The 6,639-nt window shown below is 37.1% G+C and overlaps 1 pseudogene; it reads left to right on the plus strand.

Annotated features, from left to right (window-relative positions):
* The first annotated feature begins 2,473 nt into the window (after positions 1 to 2,473).
* LOC110204416 (DNA repair endonuclease XPF pseudogene) lies at positions 2,474 to 3,057 on the plus strand (annotated as a pseudogene).
* The last annotated feature ends 3,582 nt before the right edge of the window (positions 3,058 to 6,639 follow it).

The raw sequence follows: 6,639 nt of genomic DNA on the forward strand, positions 1-6,639 counted from the left end.
GATGAAAATTTGGAACTCGAAATCTTGTGGAAGTAAAAGCTGAAAACTTAAAGTAAATAAATGTTTTTTTTTAAAAAGTAAACTAGAAAGAAAAGAACAACATGTTATTAATAAGAGCAAATTGTTTACATCCCTACAAGGGAAGATGACACTTGTAATTCTTGAGAACTGCGTTGTTATTATGACATTTAAAAGGGATATACATAGACAGAGGATATGGGTATATGTAGACTTTGATGTGATGATAAAAAAGTATAATGAAGTGACGAAAAGGCATTGTACCAGGAGAGAGGAAAGGAAGAGGCAGACGAAGGTAAATTGCATCACATGAAAACGCTCAAAAACCTATTAGAGTAGAGGGAAAGAAAGGAAGGAGATGAGCATGGTTTCAGCATCAGATTTGGATCAAAATGGGAATAACATATCAATTCACAATAGAAATCTAACTTACTTTGTAGGAAGTGGGAGGGGAAAGAAAAAATAAAAAGGAAGCAGTGAATAGAAGGGAGGGAGGAAGTATTAAGGGTAAAGGGGAAGAAAATAGAAGTGGCTGAGAGAAGAGAGGGCAGCCTGAGGGAGGTGGTGGTCAAAAAAGAACTCTAGTGAGGAGGGAAATGGAGAAAGGAGAGAGAAAAACATAAACAGGGGAGAAATAAGATGGAGAGAAAGACACAGATAATAATTATGACTGGGAATGTGAATGGGATGAACTCTCCTACAAAATGGGAGGAGATAACAGAATGGATTAAGCCCACATATATGTTGTTGTATCCTACAATATGTTGATTACAATAAACACATTTCAAGCAGAGGGATATGCAGAGTAAAGGTAAAAGGCTGGAGCAGAATATATTATGCTTCAGCTGAAGTAAAAAAAAAAGCAGCGGTAGCAATCCTTATCTCAGACAAAGCAAAAGAAAAAATAAATCTAAATAAAGGAGATAAGGAAAAAGACTACATCTGCTAAAGGTACATAGACAATGAAGTAACATCATTACTAAAAATACATGCACCAAGTGGTATAGCATCCAAATTCTTAGAGGAGAAGATAAGGGAGTTAAAGGAGGAAATAGATGACAAAGCTATACAATGGAGGACCTCAACTTCTCCCTCTCATAACTAGATAGATATAACCACAAAATAAACAAGAAAGAAGTCAAGCAAATGCATAGAATTTTAGAAAAGTTACATGTGATTGACCTCCGGAAAAAATTGGAGAGAAAGGACAATACCTTTTTCTAGGCAGTACATGGCACCTACACAAAAATTGACCATGTAACAGGGCATGAAAACCTCAAAATCCAATGCAGGAAGGTAGAAAATATTAAATGCATCCTTTTCAGATTATAATACAGTAAAAACTATGTGTAATAAAGGGCCATGGAAGGATAGACAAAAATTAGTAGTCTACTCCCAAAGAATGAGTGGGTGAAAAAACAAATCATAGAAACAATCAATAACTACATCTAGGATAATGACAATAATGAGACACATTACAAACTTATGGGATGTGGGAAAAGCAGTTTTTGAGGGACGTTTTATGTCCCTTAATGTTACATGAATAAAATTAAGAAAGAAGAGATCAATGAATTAGGCGTTCAAGTAAAAAGACCTAGGAAAAACACATTAAAGATGTCCAATTGAATACCAGATTAGAAATACTAAAAACCAAAAGAGAAATTAAGAAATTTGAAATTGAGAAAACTATTGAAGTGTTAAATAAAACTAACAGCTGGTTTTATGAAAAAATCAATAAAATAGACAAACCTTTGGTTAATATTTTTAAAAAAAGAGAAAAAGAAAATCAAGTTAACAGCATTAAAAATGAAAAGGGTGAATTCAACAATAATGAAGAGGAAATCAAAACAATAAATTGGAGTTATTTTGCCCAACTGTATGGCAATAAATTTCACAATTTTAGTGAAATGGATGAATATTACAAAATATAAATTGCCCAGATTAAAAGAAGAGGAAATAAAATACTTAAATAGCCTCATTTCAGAAAAAGAAATTGAACAAATCATCAACGAACTCCCTAGGAAAAATTCTCCAGGGATAGATGGATTTACAAGTGAATTCTTTCAAATATTTCAAGAACAATTAATTCCAATACTACATAAACTATTTGGGAAAGTAGGTGAAGGAGTCCTACCAAATTCTTTTTATGATGCAAATATGGTGCTGATATGTAAACCGGGAAGAATCAAAACAGAGAAAGAAAATTATAGACTAATTTCCCTAATGAATACAGATGCAAAAATTTTAAATAAGATATTAGCAAATAGATTACAGTAACTTATCACAAGAATAATACGCTATGACCAGGTAGGATTTATACCAAGAATGCAGGGCTGGATCGATATCAGAAAACTATCACCATAATTGACCAAATCAACAACAGAACTAAGAGAAACCACATGATTATCTCCATAGTTGCCGAAAAAGGAGCTCCTGTGCCGGCTGCTGGGGGGCCATGGCGCCGCTTCTGGAATGCGAGAGACAGCTGGTGCTGGAGCTGTTAGAAGCGGATGGGCTGGTGGTGTGTGCCCGCGGGCTCGGTGCAGACCGGCTCCTCTACCACTTCATCCGGCTGCACTGCCACCCGGGGTGCCCGGTGCTGGTGCTCAACACTCAGCCGGCAGAGGAGGAGTATTTTATCAATCAACTGAAGTTAGAGGAAGTTGAACACCTTCCTCGACTTGTGACAAATGAAATTGCAAGTGGAAGTAGACATGAGGTTTATACCCAAGGTGTGTCCTATTTGTAACAAGTCGAATTCTTGTGCTAGATTTCTTGACTGACAGAATTCCTTCAGATTTGATTACTGCCATCTTGGTCTATAAAGCTCACAGAATCATAGACTCTTGTCAGGAAGCCTTTACCTTGCCTCTCTTTCATCAAAAAAATGGACACGGTTTCATTAAAGTTTCCTCAGATAACGCTGTTGCCTTTCATACTGGCTTTTGTCACGTGGAAAGAGTAATGAGAAATCTTTTTGTAAGGAACTTATACTTGTGGCCAAGGTAAATTGCCGTGTTATGTGGCATATTTTTATGATTACTACTATCTGCTATAATCAGGTGTATAATAACCATTTTACATGTAGGTTTTGCATGATATTGTTACTTTTGAACGTGCCAGCTAGAACATGGAGATAGGAATCTGTAGTCTATACAGTTATAATACTTTGGTAACATGGAGAGAGTTTGTTTGACAGGTCCCTGTTGTTTTCCACCAAAATTACGCTCAGGGGCTTGAGAACTCTTTTAATTTTCTTTAAAACCTTGCATGGGACCTTTAGATTCATGGAGGCCAAAATAGAGGAAACATTATATGTAATGGGGATAAACTAGAAGCATTTCCAATAAGATTGAGGGTGAAAAAAGATGTCTATTGTCACCAATGTTATTCACTATCTTAGAATATTAGCTTTAACAATAAGAGAAGAAAAAGAAATTGAAGGAATTAAAATAGGAAAGGAAGATACAAAGCTATTACCCTATGCAGGTGATATGATGGTATACTTAGAGAATCCTAGAGAATCAACTAAAAAATTCTTGAAATAATAAACACATTCACCAAAGTTGCAGGACATAAAATCACACATAAATCATCAATATATCTATATATTACTTATAAAGCCCAACAGCAAGAGATAGAAGGAGAAATTCCATTTAAAGTTACAGTAGACATTAAAACATTTAGAAGTCTACCTGCCAAAAAAAATCAGGAACTATCATCAGTGGATTTGAGACCTGTCAGTTACCATCAATCTGGTTTAGCCCATCTGCCTAGATGGGTTTACTGGGGTGTGGCTGCTGTCCACCCTACAGCTTCAACTGTTCAGTAAATGATGAACTGAATAAGCAAAATCTTGGAAGGTGGAAGTGCAGGACATACTAAGGAATAATAAGTAGTCCATCTGGGCTGGACATGAATAGGGGACAGTAAGCCTAGAAAGGAAGCATAAGGTTAGAAGACCTTGAATTCTAGGTTAAGCAGTTTAGACATTATTCAATAAACAATAGGGAACCACTGAAGATATTCCAGGGCAGTAGCATTATCAGAACCGCAGATTAGGAAGATAGGGGTAGCAGTAATATGAAGGATGTGATGAGGAAGGAGAGAATAAAAGTTGGAAGAACAGATCTCCCAGTCTCTCCATCAATCCTCTCTCCTATCATAATCTACTCAAATACTATCTATCCTGTTCTACCAGGTCACCATCAACTGCCCCAGTGATCACAAGGGACCCTGCAACATAGTTGAGTTCTCAGCAACACGGCTGAGAAGTAAAGCCACATGACTCATCCTGACAAGTTTGGGGTCCAAAGTAGACATAGATACATGACATAGTACGTATAGACATAGAATATAGCAAAAGGTAAATACCACAAAATAACATAACAAAGAATAATCATCTATAATTTTCTTTATCCTCCCTGTTAGAGTCAATACCAGTCAAGGATACCAAAAGAATTGCAGAAATCATTACTTTTCTGTATCCCTCCCTATACAAAACTCAAGGAATTACATTTCCACCTCTTAGTTTTGCTACTCTCTCCTCTCTTCATTCTGGTTAATAAATAGAATGTCTGGATAATAAATAATCCTGAGCCTCCTGAAGGCTCCACATGAATGCTCTGAAGGAGATTGGCCAACATGACAAAACAGGAAAATGATAAATGTTGGAAAAGATGTGGGAAAATTGGAACACTATTCCACTGTTGGTGGAGTTGTGAAATGACCCAACCATTTTGGAGAACAATTTGGAATTATGCCCAAAGGGCTACAAAAACATGCATACCCTTTGATCCAGCAATAGCACTTCTAGGGCTATATCCCAAAGAGATCATACAAATGGGAAAAAGACCAACATGTACAAAAATATTCCTAGCAGCTCTTTTTGTGGCATCAAAGAACTGGAATTTGAGAGGATGCCCATCAATTGGGGAATGGCTAAGCAAGTTGTGGTATATGAATGTAATGGAATACTATTGTGCTATAAGAAATGAACAGGCTGACTTCAGAAAAACCTAGAAACACTTATATGGTCTGATGCTGAGTGAAGTGAGCAGAACCAAGAGGACTTTGTGCACAGAAACAGCCACTTATGCGATGACTAGTATTGTTAAACTGGACCCTTCTCAGCATTATAAGGATCTAAGACATCTCCTGAGGCCTCGGGACAGAAAATGCTGTCCACATCCAAAGAAAGAACTATGTAAGTCAGATGGGTTTCACTTATTTTTACCTTCTGTTGAGTTTTGTTTCATCTTTCTGATGGTTCCTCCTATTGGTTTCAATTTTTACTTACAACATCACTAAAGTGATAATGGGAATATAAATGTATAGCCTATATCAGATTGTGTGCTGTCTTGGGGAGGTGGGGGGGCAGGAAGAGGGAGAAAAATTTTCAACTCAAAAGCATATGGAAGTGAATGTTAAACCAAAATAAATTAATATTTTTTTTAAAAAAAGATTGCTCTGAAGGAGGGAGATTGTGTGCTGGACTGTATCACTGTGTTATTGTACTAGTAGTAGTAGTAGTTACTGTATACCACAGTGATAGATCTCCAATCAAAAACTCAACTAATCCAAGCCCTGAGCTCTAATGCATCCTGTGTCAGTGATCTTTTTTTCCCCTGGGAGATTTACAGTCGAGTTTTTGTGCAGATGGTAGCATGGGTGTAACAAAACCTAAAACTTCCCTAGACAGAAACCTCCTTCTACCCACACTCCTCAGAGTTTTCTTTATGGCAAACTGTGAAGAATTTATTCACACAAAGAGCTTTTGCTAGAGGTGTACACACACCAAAGAAACCTGTTCTGGCCTCAGACCTGTCAGTCAGTTAGGAGGCTATCTATCCAAAGCATTTGAAGATTTCCACCAGTAGAATTGGTGGATGAGAACAGTTAGTTCTGAAGTCCATGAAGGCAGGTGAAGTAGGTCCTATGAAGTGCTCAGAGGTTGGTCAGATATCAAAAACACTAAGGCTATCCACTACATCTCAGGCCATCACCACTGGTCTTGACTTTTTTCTTGCCACTGGAGTTCTATGACTCTGGAAGAGAATGTAAGACTGAAATTTTTCTGAACTCTGCCTCACTTAAATTCAATTTACAAACAAATCAATACACCCTGTGATGTCCTTAGTCCTCTTCAAAAATGAAGGAATACAATCCCACAGTCTAAATGACTGACAGACTGAAATGTGTGACTCAGGCTAAACAGTCTCACAAGATAGAAGTTAGTGATATGTAAAAGAAGAGTTCTGCTTACCAGTTCATACTTTCAGAAAGGAATTAGTACCAGTAAAAAAAAAATCAATGGTAAAAAAGCATTTGGCTTCTTACAGGGACCAGGCACATTAGATATACACCACTGCAATACTCAGTTCCAGGTAACACACACCCAATAATCTCAGTGTGTCAAAGATAGTGACCATTTGGAAACCAAACCCAGTAAAATGATTGATGGACTCTTATCTGCTTAAAATTCTTTTCTGCTCAGAGACCAAGATAGGCATCATGCATTGGGACTTATGGATCCAGAATATTTTTTTTTCTTTTCAGGCAGTTGGGATTAAGTGACTTGCCCAGGGTCACACAGCTAGTAAGTGTCAAGTTTGGTCTGAT

The sequence above is a fragment of the Phascolarctos cinereus genome, unplaced genomic scaffold (genome assembly GCF_003287225.1).
Source record: "Phascolarctos cinereus isolate Bilbo 61053 unplaced genomic scaffold, phaCin_HiC Scaffold_368;HRSCAF=977, whole genome shotgun sequence".
NCBI classification, from domain to species: domain Eukaryota; kingdom Metazoa; phylum Chordata; class Mammalia; order Diprotodontia; family Phascolarctidae; genus Phascolarctos; species Phascolarctos cinereus.